At 43.5% G+C, this 23,836-nt stretch overlaps 1 protein-coding gene across 4 annotated transcripts in view; it reads right to left on the reverse strand.

Annotated features, from left to right (window-relative positions):
- Positions 1 to 23,836, reverse strand: part of LOC126470469 (syntaxin-binding protein 5) — a 1,027,167-nt gene that overhangs the window by 528,510 nt on the left and 474,821 nt on the right. The window lies entirely within an intron of this gene.

The raw sequence follows: 23,836 nt of genomic DNA on the forward strand, positions 1-23,836 counted from the left end.
GTGCAAAGGCTACGAAACATTCAATGACTATAGCAACGACTTGCGGAGAAGTGTGTTGAGTTCAGAAATTATTGTCAGGTGATACAGAATTAGCACAGTGACCTACATCAAAAAAAGTGATCCACTATTCTGGATCAATTTCGCCGGCACTTTCAGACCCAGCTACTTCAGCAAGAAGACTGTGTTTTTACGTTTAAACGGAACACGATCTTCGCAAAACAATTGCGTCGAAAAGCAATAATTTCAGGACCACTTACACAGGGGTTGGACAAAAATATGGAAACATCGCGAGAAACGGATACTTGAACACAACTGCAGATGATGGCTAAACCTTCAGATTGCACTGTTGTATTTGAGCACGAACGGCAGCAGTGCCGTGTCCTCAGTACGTTGCAATAGTGTGTCGTGGTTATAACTGTGTTCTGTGTAGCTGACAGTGCATTACGTCGAAGCTCAGTGCACTCGAACGTGGGCAAAATGTTGGTGTTCGTATAGTGGGTGCCTCCGTGACTTAGGAAGCCGAAATGTTTGGCGTTTCAAGATGCAACGCATGGAAGATATCTAAGGCATACGGGGCAAGCGGGAAATCATCAGCCGCTAAGTCACAACGCGGACGAAAGTGTGTGTTGCGTGATCGCGGTAGGTGATCGTTGAAGAGGTTAGTGACAAAGAAAATAAGAGGACAACAGCTGCAAAAACCACCCCATAGAACTCAAAATCACTCTCGCGAACCCTTGCCAGCGCAAAAACACCACGAAGGGAGTTCCGTAAGCACCGAATTGCAGGGCGAGCTGGAAATCCCGAACCGCTTATCAGAGATGCGAATGTCCGTAACAAGAAAACGTGGTGCCCAAGTCATAAAATCGGTACTATGGAGCAATGGACGGATGTAATTTGGTCGAAAGAGTCTCGTGTCACACTGGTTGCCACTTTTGTCCGTGTTTACATCTCAAATTATGAATCATGGCGTACGCTCGATGATGATTTGGGCAGCCATATCAGGGTATTTCACGGGTGTCATGGCTACTCTTCAAGTTCGCATTACCGCCAAGGATTATGTGACCATTCTGCGTCATCAGATCTATCCCATGGCACAATATCTGTTCGCATCTCCCGTGACCACCAGCCACCAGATTCCAATATTATTGAACCTTTGTGATCTACTTAGTACAGAAGAGGGCGTGATCGCTATCCACCTCCATAATCGTTACGTGAACTTATTATTTTGCAGGAAAGAGAGTATAAAATTCCCGTTGAAAACCTTACAGGGTCTGTATTGATCTATTCCGAGACGACTGGAAGCTGTCTTGAATACCAACGGATTTCCTACAGCATATTAGGCATGGCAATGCTTTTTCAGAGTTTCAATATTTTTGTCCAATCCCTGTACTACCAGAGACACACATCCAGCTTGTGGTTTTATTTAATAACAGGTACGTTAGACTGGCTAATTCCAAGTGTTATATGGGAATTGGTTGTTGCTGTTAGTAATGTTCTAGTCCAGTTTCACATTTATGGACTGCTTAATGATGAAGATGCAGTTGGCTATAGGAAATCGCGGTTGATGGCAAAAACTTGTTACCGCCAGAAGTCAAGTGAGGGAAAAAATGTTTTAGAGGATTTTGATCTAGGATACAATACTTCCGTTACAAATATTGTTTTCTCTGAAGCAATATCACATCTGATAACGCTGTAAAACCAGTTTTGCTTAAATAAACTTAATGAATTACTTTCGTTATTCCTATGATGAAATGTGTTCTGGACTGACTCTCAATTCAACATTGCTCTGGGAAACACGTATCACTTATTTTCAATCTCTTAGACTAAAAACTTCGATGTGTGTGTTCTCGTGAGTATTATCGTTGAAATTCAGCCTACGAATTATATTAAATTCAAATCAGTTTTGGTGGTATTAGTGACTCAGTGGTGAACCTCTTGTATACTCACGCTGAGGTTAATACGTTTAACAGACCAACAGCACCAACACCAATAGCTGAAACAGTTTCCAAATTTCATCGCTTCTTTATCGCATTAGCGCATAATTAAAAATTAGAATCTACTGCAGTATGAATAAGCTGTATCACTGTTCAGATCTGCATTTCCTTCTGAAGCCTTGACATCATTAAGGTGATTGTAGGTCTACAAGATGTTCTAAGTGACAGGGCCATATTTATACTGTTAGGGTCGGAAACTAGTAACTGTAGTCACCTACACACAGAGTCTGAACGCCACCACAGAGTGCTAGGAGGAGTATATTTGTACCAATATTAACGATTTTCTACAATAAGCTCTTCGAGTACTTTTTCACATAGGCCTAGTAATCATCACTTCATTGCAAAACCAATAACAGACTCTGAAAGCTTGGACTGTCAGCTATTTTTCAACGTAGTCCCTGTCACGATTGATGCATTTTTGGAGACGCTCCGGAAGCTTTTTCGTACCCGCGTCGTACCACTCGCCCGCTGACTCGTGCAGGAAGGAATGGACAGCTGCCTTGAGCTCTACGTCGCTTGAGAATTTCAGTCCCTCCAAGTGATGTTTCAAGTTGGGGAACAAATACTAGTCACTGAAAGCCAAACCAGAGATGTATCGCTGATGACTTTACTGTTTAGCGCCCTCCACCATAAATCATCATCATCATCATCATCATCATCATCATCATCATCATCATCATCATCATCATCAGAGATGTATGGAGGATGGTCAATGATTTCCCACCAGAATTGGCGATGATAATGTTTGGTTTGTGGGGCGTTCAACTGCGCGGTCATCAACGCCCGTACAAAGTTCCAAATATTACACAGACCAATTTTTACATAATCCAATCTAACCATTGTAACGAGTGGTGGTGATGAAATGATGAGGACACTACAAACACCAAGTCCCTGGGCAGAGAAAATCTCCAAGCCGGCCGGGAATCGAACCCGGTACCCTGTGAACCACAGGCAGCAACGCTAGCCTTTGGACCACGGGCTGCGGACGAATTTGGCGATGAGATCTATCTTGGTGCTGGCGACGTGAGAGCGGGCGTTGTCATGGTGCGAACGAACTCCCTTTGTTAGACGACCCCTCCTTTTGCTCTATATAGCCCGGCGTAGCTTTGTTAGTGTTTCGCAGTACCTTGCCGCAATGATTGGTGTACCTCTTTCCAGGTAGAAAACCAGCAGGACGCCTTTTCTATCCCAGAATACCGGAGCCATCACTTTCCCTGTTGGACGGCGTTTCCTTTAACTTATTGACATTTGGAGAACCGGAAAGCCGCCACTGTTTCGATTGTTCCTTAGTCTCTGACGTGAAGCAGTAAACCCACGTCTAGTCCCCGGTTACAATTGAATCTAGAAATTCCTCACCCTCTTCCCGCTAACGGCGCAGAAACTTGCTGGTACTTTCGATGCAATTTTTTTTTTGTGTTCACTAGGCATCCGCGGCACCCAGCTGGCACACACCTTGTGATACTTCAAATTGTCCGTCAAAATCTGGTCCACGGTAGTCTCAGAGACGCCCCCTATCGGTTCGGCAACCTCTCGCACAGTCACACGCCGATTCGCAAGCAAAACTATTTTGACTTTCGTCACTCTCTCGTCTGAACTGACGGACGCCCGCAGCCGGCGTCGTCGTGCGCGTCTGTACGGCTCATTTTTTTACGTCCATACATTTTCCTCCATACACATCGGTCAACTGGCGATGGATGTCAATAAGGATTGACCCCATAAAGCACAGAAATTTAATCACAAGACGCAATTCCCATTTGGCGGGAGCGTCGATTTTCCATTTCATCGTTAACGGCTGCAACGCAAGGAATAAGCGTGGGACTGGCAAGAATAGTGGTGCGGGAAGCAAGGAACAAGGCGCTTTTGTCAGATTCAAGCTACAATATGTGATCAAAAGTATACGGACACCGCCAAAAACAAACGTTTTTGATATTATATGCATTGTGCTGCCACCTACTGGCAGGTAATCCAAATCAGCAACCTCAGTAGTCATTAGAGATCGTGAAAGAGCAGAATGGGGCGCTCCGCGGAACTCTCGAGCTTCGAACGTGGTCAGGTGATTGGGTGTCACTTGTGTCATACGTCTGTACGCGAGATTTCCACACTCCTAAACATCCCTTGGTCTACTGTTTTCGATGTGATAGTGAAGTGGAAACGTGAAGGGACACACACAGCATAAAAGCGTACAGGCCGACCTAGTCTGTGGCTGACAATGACCACCGACAGTTGAAGACGGTCGTAATGTGTAATAGGTAGACATCTATCCAGATCATCACACAGGAATTCCAAACTGCATCAGGATACACTGTAAGTACTATGACAGTTAGGCGATAGGTGAGAGGTGAGAAAACGTGGATTTCATGGACGAGCGGCTGCTCGTAAGCCACACATCACGCCGGTAAACGCCTCGCTTGGTGTTAGGAGCGTAAACATTGGACGACTGAACAGCGGAAAAACGTTGTGTGGAGTGGCGAGTCACGGTACATAATGTGGCGATCTGATGGCAGAGTGTGTGTATGGCAAATGGCCGGTGAACGGCATCTGCCAGCTTGTGTAGTGCCAACGGTAAAATTCGGAGGTGGTGGTGTTATGGTGTGGTCGTGTTTTTCATCGAGGGGGCCTTGCAGCCCTTGTTGTTTAGCGTGGCACTATCACAGCACAGGCCTACATTGATGTTTTAAACACCTTCTTGTTTCCCGCTGTTGAAGAGCAATTCGGGGATGGCGATCGCATCTTTCAACACGATCGAGCACTTGTTCATAATGCACGGCCTGTGGGGGGAGTGGTTACACGACAATAACATCCCTGTACTGGACCGGCCAGCACAGAGTTCTGACTTTAATCCTACTGAACACCTTTGGGATGTTTTGGAACGCCGACTTCGTGCCAGGTCTCACCGACCGACATCGATACCTCTCCTCAGTGCAGCACTCGGTGAAGAATGGGCTGCCATTCCCCAATAAACCTTCCAGCACCTGATTGAACGTGTGCGTGCAAGAGTGGAAGCTGGGCCAACACCATTACCCATCGAGGGCGCCACGAACTTTTAAGTCATTTTCAGCCAGGTGTCCGGATACTTTTGATTACATAGTGTAGCTCGGTCCGTCCCGACTGGAGATCATTGGAGACCTTACTTTCCGGACAACCCTCGTATCTCCAACATTCGACCATTTTTGGTCTTCACTGACTGGCCCTATTACGCCACCGGCTTAGTCTAGGTCTACCACTCACAAATTGTAAAATTGATGTTTGTGTAAATTTTATCTAGCTGTTTTGTGAATTTTGACAGCATAAAATAAACAATTACATCACTTTATTCGTTAGGGCCTTCTAACTACGAAACGACTGCGCTGGAAGTGTTAAGTTTGGATCGAACTGCAAACGTAATTAAGTTTTAGCATAACGGTGACAAAATTAGTTTTTTATTCATTACCCTCACGGGCATGTGTAGATTAATAATGTTAGCAAAATACCCGACTGGCTAGTGGCGCAATAGCCCAATCAATAGAGAACAAAAAAAATTGAATATCGGGAATAGTTCGTGTAGCCGGAAATTCTTGTACCGTGGTAGGAAGGAGCGCCACGAACTACGAACTAGAAATCCTGACTAATAAGGGATGAATGTGGGATGGAGGTGCGTTTGAAGGTCACTTTCGTACGTCTTTCTTGAATAACTGTAGAACAGTGACCTCCAGCGAAAACGTATCCCAGTACACAATTTAACTACATTAAATTTACTACAAAAAGGTCCTGCTCATTTTTTCTGTAGGACTAATAGTTACCGTGGTCTATGAAGGCCAGCTATAGCTTTTCAGGTTGCATAAAATGACAATGGTAGGCGGCAGCTACCTGTATGACTCTGTATACGACTGAAGCACCAGAATTCCCACAGTCATCCTGTAATAACGACTATTTCAATTAATAGAACACATTTTCCCGAGAAATAAGTATCTCTTTCTTCCAGAGACTCCCATTTAAGCTCTCCTGGCATTTCAGGTACACATTAGTATGCGCTACAGCGTCATGTTCCGATTCTAGCAGCGCATCTCTCAGTTCGTCCAATGCTTGCTATCACGCCAGGTGAACAGCGACTCTAAATCCTGAAGCAGTACTCCACAAGACTTGCTACTATCGTCTTGCATACAATTCTTTTACAGATGTACTATACTTTTCTAGAATCATCCTAACACATATATCTTCACAAATATTGATTTCACGTACTCGTTCTGATCAGTTGCATCGTTAGACCCCTAGGTATGTAAATGCTATGACAGGCCCCACAGGTTTACCGTTAATCTTGTAATAGGATACTACCGGGCTATTTGTCCTTGTTATGGACTTTAAGTTGCACTTATCCACATTTAATGAATGCTGCCATTAAGGACACAAGTGGACACCCTCTGTAAGTTATTTTGGATTTCCTTACGATCATCCAGCGGGAATACTCCCCGCAGACAATAGAATCTGATAGTACTACTAACCTGGTCTGACAAATCTTTAATGCATACAGAAAATATTAGAGGTCCTATTACACATCGTTTGTGTACACCCGATGCCGCTTTCGTTTCAATTGACATTTCACCGTTCAGCATGACGTACTGCGATCTGTTAGTCGAAAGTCTTCCCGACATATGAAGGATGACAGTTATCCAAAAGCTTGTATTTGCTAGACACGTAGCACTAATAGTAGTAATAGTAAACTTCAAAACAACAACGTGTCCAGTATTCTTGCAGTATTAGTAGTAGTAATATAGGCATTTTCATTCTTGCAGGTCTAGTTTGGCTACGATGGGACAAGTATTCGGCCATGCCCTTACAGCCGGAATCATCCCGGCAGTTGAGTGATGCTGTATATGAAAACCAGGGAAAAACTAAATCAGAAAGATCGTATGAAGATTAGAACCTCCATCCTCCCAAACACAAGCCCAGTCTACAGAACAAAGCATATTGAGAGGGGCGTTCAGTAAGTAATGCAACACATTTTTCTCAGCTAATTTCCGTTGCAAAAATGCGAAATTTGTTGTGGGCCATCGCGGTTATTCAAGCTTTAGCCCCTACAATAAATGAAGTTACGACAGGTGGTGGCGCTATACGTGTCCTTCAAATCGGCGTATGTAACGCAGGTGCCTTACATTCATGGGTACTTGCAAAACATGTGCTGAGACCTCGCAGTGAACAAAAGCACGGTGAGATGTTGGGCGTGGGGTCTGTCATCATCGCAACAACCTCGAGCATACCTGTCCGATCCCTCGTTTGCCGGCCAGCCGCTGACTCTTGCAATGTTGAACCGTGTGGACACACTCATTCGCGGTGATCGACGGATCACAAACAAATACCTCGCTGCACAACGGGACGTCTCTGTTGGCAGTCTGACACACTCTTCCACCAATTGGTGGTGCTCAAAGCTGTACACCTGATCGTTTCCTCGCCGCCTAACAGAAGACCGTAGAGGACAACGAAATTGCGGTCTTGCTTGCGCGTTACGAGGCTGATCGTGACAATTTTTTGTCGAACATCGTCATAAGCGATAAAACATGGGTTCATCACTTAGAACCGGAAACAGAACGGCAATATATGGAGTAGGGGCACATGAGCTCTGCTCTGAAGAAAAAGTTACATGCCGCACTGCCACACCCACGGCCATTAAAAGTCATTGCGACGGTCTTCTGGGATTCTGAAGGGGGTTGTTAATGCAGCAAGATGTTGGCCCCGACGTCGACCAGCAGGCGTACAGGCCCTCGCAGTAATGTGGCGTAGGGTCGTCCCATTGAACGGGAATTGCACTAAAAAATAGCATTCTGTATCAAAAAATGGGGAATAATATGGTTTATTGAGATCCTGAATAAAACCAATATGCCTTCAGAAAAAATGTGCTGCATTACTTACTAAATGCCCCTCGTATTATTATTAACTTGTTACATTTTTAACACATTGTATCATCTAAATAATCCTTCACTGCATAGAATATATTCCTTATTAGGTACTTCTTAATAGGCTTCTTAAAAATAAATTTTAGTACTCTCTCTATTCTCTTTACGCATTTTATCGTACAATGTTATTTCTTGATGGGTTTTATTTTTATTCTTCCTTGCTAAATGCGAAATCAATCTCGATCTTGTTCCATGGTCGTGCACACAGAGGTTTGTGTAATAATAATGAAGGTTAGTTTTGATATGAGTAACTGACTAGTTAATGCACTCAAGTAGACTAGTTAAAATCCCAAATGTTTTTAACAGATGTTTACAGTGAGTTCGATCACTTTATAGGGCTTTATGAGTACCCCAGGCTTTCAGAAGATAACCGCGCAAATACTACAAGTCATACAGGAAACAGACACCTATCGGTGATTAAGAGCATCTCTCCAGGTTTGTAACTCAGATCATGGCTGCTCAAAATAGGCCCCGTTTGTGACGCTTCAAACGTCAAACTCTTACGACACACATGCCAATCCATCATGATCAGAATGAGCGACTTCATTAATTACCCTACCTTGTAAATCTCCAAATTAGGTGGCACTGGAAGCCAAAATACCCTATCTTTCACGTAACCCCATAAGAAGAAATTACATGCAGCCACTGAACAGCAGAATCACCACAGCACGCACGTTCAATCCGTCGCTGAGGCAGTTCGGCAATGAAGGAAGGAAGATTTGTGTTGAACGTCCCGTTAACAACGAGGTAATTAGAGACGAAGCACAAGCTCGGTTTAGTAAAGGACGCATAAGGAAATCGGCCGTGCCCTTTCAAATGAACTATCCCAGCATTTGCTTTAAGCGATTTAGGGACATCACGGAACACCTAAATCTGGATTGCCGGATGGAAATTTGAAACGTAGTCCTCCCGAATGCCAGTCCAGTGTGCTAACCACTGCGCCACCTGGCTCGGTGTGTACGACTTTGAAGTGATCTTGTACGTCTGAGAGGAAGTGTGCTGGTGCACTGTCTTGTTGCAAAATAAAGTCTCCATTGCCTCGCTGTAATTGTGGCATAAGCCTTTGCCGCAACATGTCCATGAACACGAAACCAATCACATTTTCTCCGCTAAGAAATCCAGTTCATAAACTTTTCAAGGAGACGTGACACACAAGGCAGCAACTTCAGATGAATTATGAATGTGTTCCGCAATCTCGTGTGGATGTTCTCTGCCCAAATACGCACTTTATCACGATTAACCTTTCCAGACACATGAAACTGGGATTCGTTACTGAAAATAAACTTCTGTGGAAAACCATCTTCCTCCAGCAGCATTGGAAGTCAGAACGAAGCATACTGTCCAGAATAGTGAGATCATGTAAAACTTGTAGCCTGTATGGCCTTACACGCAGACGTTTACGTAGAATACGCCAGGTAGTTGTCTGCGATGTCTGCAGTTCTCTGCTATCATGTGTCGGCGGCGATTTCAGCTGACTCCCGATGAATAACTCCCGTAAACGCTGCACCCTCTCTGCAGCCAGTCTCACGGAATGTGTTGTACCACCCTTGGAGTGCTTTATATGTTGCAGGTTCATCTCATATCTGGTATGAAATCGTCGCTGGACAGTCGCAACTGACTAAAATTCCGCGAATTCTACGTCGCAATATGCACACAACGCTCCGTAACAGGCCATGTTCTGACGAACCTGTCTCCTGGTTGTGTGCTCTGCAACTAAGCCACGGCGCTTATTACGAATCGAAACTTGGGAGAGTTCTGTCTGCTGATATGTGTCATTTTTCTTACAGTTTTCGCGAAGTCAGCTGATACCCTAATGGATGTTTATGGTCCTTTTCTACAGTTTGAAAACTGTGTTGATACTTTGTGCATTTGTTCCCGAGGAGAGAATACCTAAGTACTGAATATAAGAACAATTTGTGTGTTATTAAAAGGCACTGGCTTTTACAGACTGCTGACAGGACCCTAAGAGTGTAACATACTGATGACATTCTGCTTATCCCACACGAGTGGATCTAGCCGTATGAAAGATGTTTCTCCCTCCTTCCCTCCCACCCTCCCAACCCGCCCCCACCCCACCCCCACATTCCAAGAACGGTATAATGTTCGTTCTGAGATTTTGTTCTACGATCCTGAAGCAGCAGGACGTTAACGATATTAGTCTAAGTTTTACCACATTCATAAACAGAATAAATATATATCTTTTTTCCATCAGCGCTGAGTTGTTTGCTAATCGCCAGAGTGGTGGTGTTGATGAGTTACGAAGGACGTTGAATCTGCACCATATTCAACGTGTCATCCAATAAGAAATCTGTATTCAGTCTCGTTCGCTTTGAGTACTCCTAATTAATTTCCAGTAACCTTAGCGCGTGCGGCGTTCAAACACTGATACAGTAATTTCCTTACATATGAATCTGCGAAAGTCAGTATTCTGGCTTTCAGCCTGCTGACTTTGGTTTCAACGATATTCAACGAGTGATAAAATAGATGGATAGCCTCGATCTCTGCATCGATAAAATTAAATATCGATAATTATAGTAACAACATTTTAATGATAATTAAAATTTGACATACACCTTTCATGACAAATAGGGTTCTATTATGATTGTACGATCGACATGAAAGTGCACTGCACAAGAATAACCCTACTTCATTCCGAGCAGAAACAATATACACAGATCGCCATTCCTCAACTTATTTGCTTTTCAGCTGGGAAAAACAAATTAGTAGTTTATTCAAGATAATGGCGAACTTAGTGTCTTCAACTAGACGCAATAGATAAGTGTGAACAGAAAGCTCGTTGTCGTTCCGATTATCCATTGAAATATGACTGTGATTGTAACTCTTATCTTGGGAATGATCTGCCACGCAGGAGATGATCTCATTCCTTCCCAAGACCAGTTTCGCTCGAGGTAATAGGAGCTGCGATGCTTGCACCTCACTCGAGTAACTACGCTTGTATGCCTGAGACTGAGTATAATGCCGGCATTCAGCAAGACTGATAGGGGGCTTACCGCCGAGGACCAGCCGGCATCGATAATCGATCCAGGGACTCCACTTGGGCGTGTGATAGCGTCGGGGAGCACAAGATGCGCCATTCTGGCCAAGGTCAGGCAGCCCTTCATCTATCCGCTCCACCACATTTACTATACATTCCAGCAACATGAGTTCAGCTTCACTTTTGGACGTTACGGCAAGATATTAATACATTCTTGGTATTTATCCATATGGTGCTGGTTTAACGCATATTATCCCGCAACACATTCGAATCACGTAATTCCTGTCCTACTGTCACCAAAAACACTATCTGATAAAAAAAAGGGAAGCACCCACAAGTCATGGCCGTATGTCATTTTAACATCGTACACATACACGTCATCGGCGGATGTGTAAATGATCATTGTTGCCAGTCTCTCTGACAGGTAGAACGGCCTCCAGAATGAATTACTGTTCTTCGTGTTTACCCGGCCGGAGTGGCCGAGCGGTTCTAGGCGCTACAGTCTAGAACCGCGAGACCGCTACGGTCGCGGGTTCGAATCCTGCCTCGGGCATGGATGTGTGTGATGTCCTTAGGTTAGTTAGGTTTAACTAGTTCTAGGGGTCTGATGACCTCCGATGTTAAGTCCCATAGTGCTCAGAGCCATTTGAACCATTTTTTTTCTTGTTCGTGTTTAGTGTTATTACCAGAAACGATAGGCTACACGATGGGGGTGAACGGCATGAGATGTTGACTATCACTGAATGACACGGAGATGCTGTGCACTCGTGTGAGACAGCACTACCAGCATTTGACAGAGTCTGGAAGGGGGCCTCAGTAAGCCTTCGATTCGGCCGCTTGGTTGAAATATGCAATATACAGATTTCTGAGGCAGTCGGATCTGACAGTGGACCGGAGCTGGACTGCATGGGAACGTGAGGGCAGGCATACTCGTTGTCAAGTTTCCAGTCGACTACGTCTGACCACCACAAAGGGGCATCGACGTATTGCGCACCACGCACTTCGTAACCACGTCACCTCTACACCTGCTATCTGAGAACAAATAATGGGCTCCCCGAAACAGTTTCATCCTGCACCAGTAGTCGAAGACTAGCAGAAACCGCACTAGGGAACTACCATCCGAAGCGTAACGTGCCGTTAACCACTACAACACAAAAAATGGCTACAATTGGAGCGGTGCCATGACCTAGAAGCATAGACTGCTTATGTATGGCGTCGCATTGTGTTCAGCGATGAATATCGGTTCTGCACGACCCCTGATGACCGTCGGCGAATATTTCGGCGACCTGGGGAGTGCTCCGATTCTTCCAATGTTTTGGAGAGCCACAGCCGTGTTATGTCTGGCGTCATGGTGTGCAGAGTCACATGGTATGACTTCAGGTCAAGGTTGCTAGTGACGGGGGTGGGGGGGGGGGGGGGCACTCTGACGGCACAACGGAACGTCATCGACATCCTGCCTACTCGTGTGCTGCCTCTTATGCGACATTTTAAAGGTTCCACTTTTCAGTAGGACAATGCTGATCCACAGGTAGTACGCGTCTGTGTGAACCATCTGCATGATGTTGGGGTACTGCCTTGGCTACGAAGATCCTCATATCTGTCCCCAATAGCACATGTGTGAAATGAGCTCTTGTGTCAACTCCATCCCCAGTGTTTGTATCTGGGACATCAACGACCAGTTACAACAGTTGTGGGCCATCTTTTCTCAGGAGAAGATGCAACAGCTTCATGACACCCTTGCCAGGCGAATAAGGTCAAGCATCCAGGGCAGATAGGGTGCATCGTCATACTGATAAGTGGACAGATACTGCAAAGTTGTTTGCTAATTTGACTCAATAATGCAATTATTGAAATAACATCACATACAACCTCAACCAATGATGTTCCATTTCGTTTTCTCTTCCAATTCTGGATACTTTACTTTTTCTGTCTGTCAGTGTAGTAATGGATACAGACTTACGTAACACATCTAGCCCGACCGGTTGGCCGTGCAATCTAACGCACGGCTTTCCGGGCGGGAAGGAGCGCCGGTCCTCGGCGCGAATCCGCCCGGCAGATGTGTCGAAGTTCGATGAACCGGCCAGTCTGTGGATGGTTTTTAGGTGGTTTTCCATCTGCCTTGGCGAATGCGTGCTGGTTCCCCTTATTCCGCCTCAGTTACACTATGTCGGCGATTGCTGCGCAAACAAGTTCTCCACGTACGCGTACACCAACACTATTCTACCACGCAAACATAGGGGCTACACTCGTCTGGTGTGAGACGTTCCCTGGGGGGTCCACCAGCGGCCGAACCGCACAATAGCCCTGGTTCGGTGTGGGGCGGCGGAGGGGTGAAGTGGACTGCGGTAGTCGTCGTGGGGTTGTGGACCACTGAGGCTGCAGCGGGAACGGAGCCTCTCCGTCGTTTCTAGGTCCCCGGTTAACATACAATAGAATACAATACGTAACACATCTACTTATTACCAACCGCGTAGGCACATTGGATCCACCAGTTGCCGCCCGATCAACGAAGTTACGCAAGATCGGGCCTTAGTATTTTTACGGGTGACCGCGTGGGAACACCAGGTGCTGTTGGTTGCACCAGGCCACTGTGCCGCACGGCATTGTCATGATCTACTTATTCTGTCGATATTAAACACGGATAATGGACAGATGATTCTTGTCCTAATAGCGCACCACACACATTTTTGTTTGACACATAATTAAGTGCCGGGAGTTTTCTGCGTGATATGTTTTATTGCACGTTCATCACAAACTAATTGTGGCCCAGTCGCCTCGCACGTGGACATATATAGTTGCACTGTTACGAGATTGATAGGAAACTTACTCCACTCTCACGTTGAAACTCTGCAATATGGCAGTGGTATGCGTTACTTTTAATTTAGTCCGCGTAGCCGTAATGTTCAAATGTGTGTGAAATCTTATGGGACTTAACTGCTAAGGTCATCAGTCCCTAAGCTTACACACTAGTTAACCTAAATTATACTAAGGACAAACACACACATACACACACCGATGCCAGAGGGAGGACTCTAACCTCCGCCGGGACCAGCCGCACAGTCCATGACTGCAGCGCCTTAGACCGCTCGGCTAATCCCGCGCGGCGTAGCAGTAATGATGTCCAACCGTTTACTCCATCTGTACAAACAAGAGTAAGAGGCTCCATACGCACTTTGTAACTGAAATTAATACATCGTCAAACGATGGTAGGAAGATGGTGGTTTTATGTCCGATCATTAAATATGGAGCAAACGGTCGTGTGGGCAACCATTCTGTTATGTACTTTAATCGATTTCTGGAAGACACGAGAAGCCCAAGAAGAGAGCTGTTTAATCTGAATGTTCAGATGGTGACCAGAACTCCGCTCTCCCGAATGAGCCTACTGCATTAAGCAATGCGTCAACTCTATGAACTGTCCGACCCCTGTAGCTGTGTGGTCCCGGATTCGAGTCCCGGTCGGGGCACACATTAAAAAAAAAAAAAATCGCCGGCACGGTAGCTCAGCATGTTCGGTCAGGGAGTTAGCTGCCCTCTGTAATAAAAAAGAAAACTGAGTCAACGGATCAACGCTGAACTTGACCGGGTGTCATGGGACATCAGCACCGAACAAAATCGAACAAAATGAGAACAATTAAAAAAAAAAGTGGTCAGCGTGACAGATGTCAATCCTAAGGGCCCGGGTTCGATTCCCGGCTGGGTCGGATATTTTCTCCGCTCAGGGACTGGATGTTGTGTTGTCCTAATCATCATCATCATCATCATCATTTCATCCCCATCGACGCGCAAGTCGCCGAAGTGGCGTCAAATCGAAAGACTTGCACCCGACGAACGGTCTTCCCGACGGGAGGCCCCAGTCACACGACATTTATTTAGCGCGATCAATTGATTGTCTTTATCATCGAAGATGGAAATAGACAGTTTCGCAGTCGGAGCTCTATGGAGGTTGGTCCAGTTCAGCGATTCTCTGGGAAGGCCAGATCTCTCTCATACCGTAATCGGTTCCTTTGTGCACTGTGTAAAGGAGACGAGCGGCTATACAGACGTACACAGTAATTGCAGCGGAAGTAAAATTGGAAGAGGTCAATACATACCGAGCAGTCGCTCAGATTGGTGAAGGATAGAGTAGGTAATGAGCTTTGTCTTTTTCGAAGTAATCATCCCGACACTGAATTCAATCGCTTTAGGGCATGGTTCTCAAACAGTGGTCCGCGAATCACCAGTAGTCAGCCAGAGCTAGAATATGTCCCGCGAAAGATTTAAAATTTCAAACTCTGATTCGTTTTAAATAATTAATCCGCTGTTAACGCGGGCGTTGCAGCACCACGCGCCGGTGAGTGGTGGCTAGCGCGGTAGCCAGAAGGAGGGCAAGTGATCAACGTCACAGCGTAGCACGAGCCAGCCATTCTATCGCAGCTTTCTTTTGTCTTGCTCGGCGGTGTCACTGTTTCTATTCGGCTGTTTATTGGTTCGACGGCATCAATACCGTAGTTTCACAGACCGTTAGTCCTCGCTGCATTTTCATCAATTATGACATGTGTAAAAGAGATAGTACACATTTTTCTATTTCACATTCTTTTGATCAAAACGAAGTATTACAAAAGAGAATACCTATGCATGTGTGTATCTACGTTGACTATATAATTAGAATACCACATTACACAGAGATACGTAGTTAAAAATAAAAATAGTAAAAGTATATTTATTATACAGTATTATTTACGTATTTTATTATGAAAAATCAGTTATCTTTATAATTTTGCTTGTTATGCTCTTATTGGATTTTATTTCTGTTTTAGTTTCGGAAGATAGCGCCTTAGAGAAAATGCGACAGTAGTTCACTGAAGTTACTAGATATGAAAGAAACCATTCTTGAGCTTTATCACTAATCCAATTATGTCCCTATTTACACAAAAGTGGAGCACAGTACACACGGTCAGATGTCAACCTATCGTTTAACCGCGCTAGTGCGTAACGCCAAATGATGTGCCTCGGCTCTCCTGTTCACTGCTTTCTCAGAAACTAAGTGACACTTTCAGTTTAAGTTGCTCGTAATATCAATCTTTAGCTATTTAATTGAATCGACATTTAAATTTGTGTGATATATCGTGTAGTCGAAATCTGGTGGATTTTTTTACTATCTCACACTATTTATTTAGGGCGAATGTCCACTTTTCACAACATGCAGATATCTTGTCTAAATCATTTCGCAATTCGTTTCGATCTTCTGATGGCTTTGCTAAACTGTAAACGACAGCATAATCTGCAAACTGTCTAAGAGGACTGCTCATATTGTCTTTTTATATAGATAACAGCCGAGGGTCTATAAAGATTCCTTGGGGTAGCACAGATATAACTCTGGTTTCTCTAAATCCGTAAAGTACTAACTGTGGACAGGAAATCACGAATCCAGTCTCACAACTGAGATCATACTCCATCGGCACGTTGTTCGATTAGAAGCCGGTCGCGAGTGTTGCTCTCAAAACCCTTCTGCCCCTAATAGGCTGGTTACTATATTGAAACGAAACTAACCGGAATGGTAAATCAATATTTATTTTGTATTTACAGCCACTTTCGGTTTGTGGCCCTTTTAAAACGCAGATGTACGTCTATGATTTGTGTGTCGTCATATTTAAAACCAGTGCGCATGGGAACAAATTCCTGTTTCCAATTTTGAGTCACGTTTTGTCCTTTAGAAAATACAGCCAGGCTGTAGATACAAAGAAGAGGAAGTAATAGGCTTTTTATTCTCATTTACTTGGCCATTCTCGTACAGAGGACGCATGATTCGGTAGCAACGAAAGTAAAAGTTAGTAAAAAAAAAAAAAAAAAAAAATCGCGATTTCGGCGGAGTTAAAAGAGGCAATAGGTACGAACTCAATAGAAGAAAGGGTTTTGCTCAGACCTCCTAAGTCACAGGAATCACCTCGTTAAGTTGTTTGCGGTTGCCTATTTGCTTTTCAAACCAGCTGCGACGTAGTTGACTCATCCTAACATCTCTGGCTTCTTTTTCAGTGTGCGTCATGTGAGGATGACTACAGCACTGTAAACTACCTAAGCATACTGTCATCAGGATGAATGTCCCCAGTGAGAAATGTTAATTAATGTGCAATGCTGTTTTCTTTAGCACACTAAGGAAGCACTGACTTCATCCTTCACTCCATTGCGGGTGTCCTGGGCAGAATTTTTTATGTATCACGGTATTTTGACTTTAGTTAATAATCTGTGGCTAGCTAGAGTGTTATAACCGTCCTCTTCGACGTCTTTGTATAATTACCCTTTACACGACACGATACAAAAGTTGTATGCAAGGTACGGAGAGTACACTGAAATCAGTCAGTCACCTGAATTGCGGAGGACAAATAAAGAAGCCGATTTGAGCTACTTCGAGAAGGGAGGCTGTAATTAGGCATCGGATGTTAAAGTGTGGTATCTGTCCAAAATGGAGGAATGTCTGTGAAATCGGTAGAACATGACGTTTACCGTTGAAAGTCTGTACCTCGTCCGAGAAATAAACGGCAGAGGTATGTCCTTTGTGCAAAGTAAAATGGCCTGTTATCAGTGAGGAATATGACACCAGAAAAAAATTCTGGGATAGGAACATGTGTTTGGAGTACGCTGTTTATCATAAGTTCTTGCAAATGGCATTCTGCAGCAGATGACCTAAACGTTGATCTAACATCCTCTTTAATTAACAGTGGGTTGATTATGCATATGTGGATAAGAGTTGCCTGGTCAGTTGAGGGAAGGTTCTCACATGTGTTAAAAGACTTGTGGGACAGTGGAGGTATGATTATGCATTGAGGAACGTGCCGGAGTTTTACTCAGTGGTCTGGCCAGTAAACGCTGTCACCACGACTAATCCATTGTTTCTCACATTTTATGTCGGAGCAGTGCTTTTCATCACGTGTTGCGTCTGCTAGCGCCCAGACATATTAAAATCACTCAAGCCTACTCGTTGCCGGTAAGGGTGCCAGAACATGTCCGTAAGCACTTAGAACGTCTCTGTTCACATTCAGGGGAAAATCCCGAGAGCAGATGGTCCAAGAAGTCAGGCAAGATTTTAATTCCTTCAGCATATGTGTCTCGAAATTCCCTTGATGGGCAAATCAGAGAAAATGGAGTTCAATCAGCCCTTCTTCTCAAGCAGTATTCGCGGCATGGACAGGAAAAGGGGGGGGGGGGGAGGTAAATGTTGGCAATACCAGAAGTAGCTTCCACCACACTTGCGTAAGACGGCTTGAGGAGTACAGACTTAAAGATACATGAAAACAAGTCAAGTATCCTATGTGTCAGACTATTCGGAAGATATTCGGCGAACAAACTCTAAGCTTTTCGGCAGAGTTCGTATGTGCTTGTTTAACAATTGTGATTCCTTACGAAGTATGATGCCAAATGAAGTAGCTCCGTGTGCTGTACATTAGACTCGCATTCGTAAGGACCAGGATTCAAATAAACTTCTGGCCATCTAGATGAAGAATTTATGTGGATGTCCTAAATCGCTTAAGGCATAAAATATAAGGACCCCTCTGAAAAAGATACGTTTCCACCTTTCCCAATCTGAGACTGTGCTCCAGTTCTGATGACATCGTCACGATTGGATTTTAAATGCACTCTTTATTTTATTTACTAAGAAGTACAGATATCATTCCTTTGTCAGTTGTGTACAACAGTCTTACTTCCGTAATTTTCAGTTTACAGTAAAAGTCATTAGGCGTATTGTCTTAGAAATTTCTGTGCGCTAAGCCGTTGTCTTATAAGCTTAATACGTATAGTTCCAAGTCTTGCTACTTTCTGTGTGACACAACCGGTCCCATCTATCTGCTCTGATGTAGGAAGATTCATTTTTAACAGAGTTAACACAAGCAGTGCAGCTTTTGAGAGTGTTTAAGTTCATTATTAAAGCCGGTATAATTCAAATATGACTACGTACTAATCGAGGACCTTCCTCGGCCACATCGTTGGGATTGAATATGAATAATACAGAGTTTAATCCGTGTAGCGCGAGGCGCACAGTGTAACTTCCGCAAAGGGTAACAGTGGTTCCGACAGTCAGAGTTAACCACAAGATCGTTATCAAATGAAGTGATTATCTATAACGCAGTTCGGGAAGCTCTACAGTAGTTTCGTGGGAGCTAATTACAAAAAATTTCTGAAACTCTTAAAAAATTCAGAACTGCTAATGAGGAAAGTATCTCGCGTAGCAGTCAGCTCGAACTTGTTTTGTTGAAATATGTGATAGTACAATCACTAACGCCTGCAACTGAAGGAAGAGAGACTGGTACCATCATCTTCATGCAAGTGATTTTCATGACATAGTCTTACATAGACAGTCACAAGCTACTATCGCCATCTTGGTGTACTAGTCATCGGGTTATTTATGATAGTGGTATCTCTCATTTCTTACATTTGAAAATTGTTCTGTTTGAGTATTACCTTCTAACGAAATGAAACGTTTTTAACGTTGCATGTTTGCTACCCCAGGTCCACTTCCCGCAGCCTATTGAATCTTGTAATAAAGTTTAATATTTCCGCGACGTTGGTGGATCAGCATTTATGGTGCTTGTGTCACATCATCTTACTTCCACGTATCTGAACGTCAGCGTTTCTGAACAATGCTTCTGTTAAATAGTTTCAATTATTTATTTAAATGTCAATTCAGAAGCGTTTAATTTGATATTAAATCAATAAATGTGTGCACAGAATGCACGGAAAAACAAGTATATTCTTTAAGAGGGCAACAAATTCAAGTACAGTAAATGGCATTGGAATTTAGCTTGCCGCACTCCATTCGTTTATTTTACAGGAAGTCACATAGGGTATTGAGTTAATGTACATTTACAAATGGAATAACTTTGAATGTCGTGTTTCACAATATGTAGATAATTATGGCCAGAACGTTAAAATCTGAAAAACTTTGAGCGTACACAATTTGAATTTCAAATTGCAGGTATACTTCAGATCAAGAGAGTTACGCTTCACAAGATATGCGCTGCCTTGTCTTCTTTATTTGGAAATGCGCGGTTGTTAAAATGTGTACCCAACATATTTTATCACTAATAAATGGCTGAATAAATGCTTAAAGCAATTATAGACAAACCAAAAATTAAATTTGTAAAAATAAAAAATATCGCTCTAGAAAACAGTATGTGCTTTCAGTAACGTAGTAAAAAAACTCAAGTGGTCCTGAAGATTTTTGAACATTTAAATTTTACTAACACGCGTAGCGAAAGAGTTAGAGTGCTATTGATGATGATTTGTTGTGAGGGGAAGAGTTTTCTAACCGTTTGTCCTGTCACCTTAAGGAGTGAATTCCTAAGTCTTTGCACCCTCATACCGCTGTTATGCTCACGATGTTCTTCTTAGTCGCTCGGTAAGGAAGCACCAAGTCTTAAATGTTCCACTGCATTCAATAAATTGTCTTTCAGAAGATTCTGTACAAAAATTAATACAAGAGCTACATTTTTTGTTCAAACACTGATCCGTCACCAAATGGAAACTACAACGAAAATCAAAAACGTTTTATCGCAACATTTAGCCACACCTTCCAGCTACTTCTGTACGTAGTCTCCGTCGGACTTGGACGTTTGTTGTAGCGTGGTACCAATTTTCCGTAACTTCTTTATAGAAGGCAACCGCCTGTGATTTTCGACTATTCCATATGCTATATACGATATAGCAGCGCCTGTGTTATTCTAAATTACGACGCAATGTTCCATTGGACATGCATGCATCGGAAGGAGCGAGGTCCCAACCCCGGTCCAGCCATCCAGATAAAGGTTTCCACTGGTTTCCCAAAAGCAGTGATTCCCAACGTTTTTTGACCGGGGGAACTGATTTCTTGGTTGTCACCAGAGACTAAAAGGTTCAAGAAAACTCACTTGTGTCTGTACACAAATAACCTTTAATGAAAACTTCAACGTATCTGAAGTAGGATTTATTAATTATACTATTATAATAGAAAACCAATATTTTTAGTAGAAAATTAAATTCGGTTTCCATTAATGTGGTTCTTGAACTTCCACATTCTGTAAAAGTTCGGAAATCCTGGGGGCCAATATTATTGATCAAAGCTACACGCATACCACCACTTACTTTCAATCGATTCTTCCTGGACTTATTTTTAATTACCAGCAAAACAGAAAACCCTTGTTTCGCGTAAATAAGTGGTGAAGAAAAGCGTAAGATAACTCAAAGCGACTTCTCCCGCTTTAGTGTATGAAATTGCTTTTTTACACCAAAACCGCCCAAGAGAATCAGGTTCACATGTGTCCTTACTACAGTTTCTATCATTTTGGAATTCAACGAGGACTTTCTGGATTTCTTCTGCAACTTCTCCAGCATTAGCGCTAAAAGGGTTGCGAATTAGTTTTTGGTCTACTTTAGCTTCTGTTGTCATATATTCTGGAAGGTAATGATTGCATTATCAGTCAATATTATCAAAAATTACTCTTGGCATTTTGTTTTGTGTTTACCCTGATTGTGTCATACTTTTTATCGTTAACGAGCACTTTTAATGTCATCGAACGCAGAATAACTGTTACCACCAATTTTAGACAAGCATAACTGAAGTTTGCAAATAAAGGCACGAAGTTTACCTACAGAGGTAAAAATATATGCAACGCTTCCTAAATGTCTGTTTCCGGAATTTTGCAATTCCAAGTTCAACTTATTCCACGTTCAACTTATTCAGGTGTGTGAAAATATCCAAAAGATACGCCTAAGTGCATCTGAGATGTCAGATCAGAAAACTGCTGTAGTAAAACATTTTTTTCTTACCTAGAAACAACTCGACGTCTGCTCTGAGTTTGTATAATCTTCTCAGTCCGTCGCTTTTCAACAGGCAACGAACTTCTCTTTGAGAGAGAAGCATCTCATGGGCGGAGTCAACTCCAGTGCACAATTTAAAGCGTGTATTTAAGACTCTACTTTTGAGAACATTTACCACATTTATGGTCAATTGCATTGTATTATTAAGGCATTCAGGAAAAGTCTTGGACGCTAACGCCTGGCGATGTATGATACAAAGCGTTTGTTCACGCCGAAGGATTCTTATCTTTAATAACGTCACTAGACAGGACCATGATCCTAACATAGCTGGAGTGTCATATGTACAGAAACCACGAATTTTTCCCACATAATGTTTCGTTTCTGAAAATATCCTTTACTATTTTCATGACGTCCATACCTTTTGATTTCGTTTACAGTTTCCGTGAAATCAATAATTCTTCTTTGATTATGATGTCTCGTCTAAAAAGCGAGCAAACACGAGTAACTTGACAATGATTAGAAATGTCAGTTGATTCATCATACTGTAAAGAAAAGCATGACGTTTCTTTAACTCTTAAAACAACTTGCTCCTCGATATCATTTGACATGAGTTGAATTCGGATTTTTGCTGTGTTGTTTGATAGAAGTGTACTCATATCTTGGCTTCTAACCCTAAAACGGCGTCGATCAAAAGAAGTTACATGAGTGTTCCTCCTATTGTTTGAGTGTTTTTTGATTGCGCTATCAATTTCGGTGTCTCAAACGACTCTAGTAATGTTTTCTTTGATGACGTAAATCTTGTACTAACAGGCCGAAGTTCCATTTTTTTAAGGTTCTCTAATTTTCCTGGGTCGGTTGGAGGAATTAGGACGGACCGTTTTTAAGTGGCGTCTTAACTTCGCTGGCTATAAGAAATTGTTCGCGGGAACGGTTGCACATATAACGCATTGTGGTCTTACTTCTCGGTTACTTTCTATAGAAGTTCAGTGAACTACAGTGACGCACTATCCTCTGTGCCCTCGTTGGCTCAGATGGATAGAGCGTCTGCCATGTATGCAGGAGATCCCGGGTTCGAGTCCCGGTCGGGGAACACATTTTCAACATGTCCCCAATGATGTACATCAACGCCTGTTTGCAGCTACGGTGTCGATATAATTATCAGAAACTGCAACATTGATTTAGTGAACATTAGACAGAACAGAATTAACTTGGACAACACTCCCTTACGAACTGTACATAACGTTGAATGCAAGCATGCAAACGTGCACGCATTGTGCTGTGCAGGTGCCGGATGTCAGTTTGTGGATGGAGTTCCATGCCTGTTGCATTTGGTCAGTCAATAAAGGGACGGTTAATGATGGTTGTGGATGACACTGAAGTTGTCCGATGATGCCCCATATGTGCTCGTTTGGACACACATCTGGTGATCGAGCAGGCTAAGATAACATATGGACACTCGATAGAGCACTGTTGGGTTACAACAGCGGTATGTGGGAGAGCGTTATCCTGTTGGAAAGCATCCCCTGGGATACTGTTCAGGAATTGCAGCACAGGAGGTCGAATAACTAGACTGACGTACAAATTTGCTGTCAAGGTGTATGGAGTAACCAAGAGTGTGCTCCTGCTGTCATACGAAATCGCACCATACACCATAACTCCACGTGAAGGTCCAGCGAGTCTAGCACGAATACAGGTTCGTTGCATCCCCCTAAAATGGCGTTCTCCTAACCTATATACAGGCCATCACTGGCACCTAGGCAAAACCAGCTTTCATCAGAAAACATGACAGATCTCCACCCTGCCCTCCCGTTTGATACCACTGAAATCTCAAATGGCGGTGGTTTGGGTTCAGTGGAATGCACGCAACAGGGGGTCTGGCCCTGAGCTGCCCTTGAAGTAACTGATCTGTAACAGTTCGTTGGGTCACTGTGGTGCTAACTGCTGTTCATATTGCTGTTTCGGATGCAGTACGATGCACCAGAACCATGCGCCGAACACGATGGTCTTCCCTCTCGGTAGTGCCATCTGGCCGCCCGGATGGTCGTCTCGTCACCGTACATTCGCGTGACCACTGCTGCCAGCAATCATGTACAGTGGCTACATTCCTGTCAGATCTTTCTGCAGTATCTCAAAAGGAACACTTCGCTTCTTGA

This window comes from Schistocerca serialis, chromosome 3, assembly GCF_023864345.2.
Source record: "Schistocerca serialis cubense isolate TAMUIC-IGC-003099 chromosome 3, iqSchSeri2.2, whole genome shotgun sequence".
Lineage (NCBI taxonomy): Eukaryota > Metazoa > Arthropoda > Insecta > Orthoptera > Acrididae > Schistocerca > Schistocerca serialis.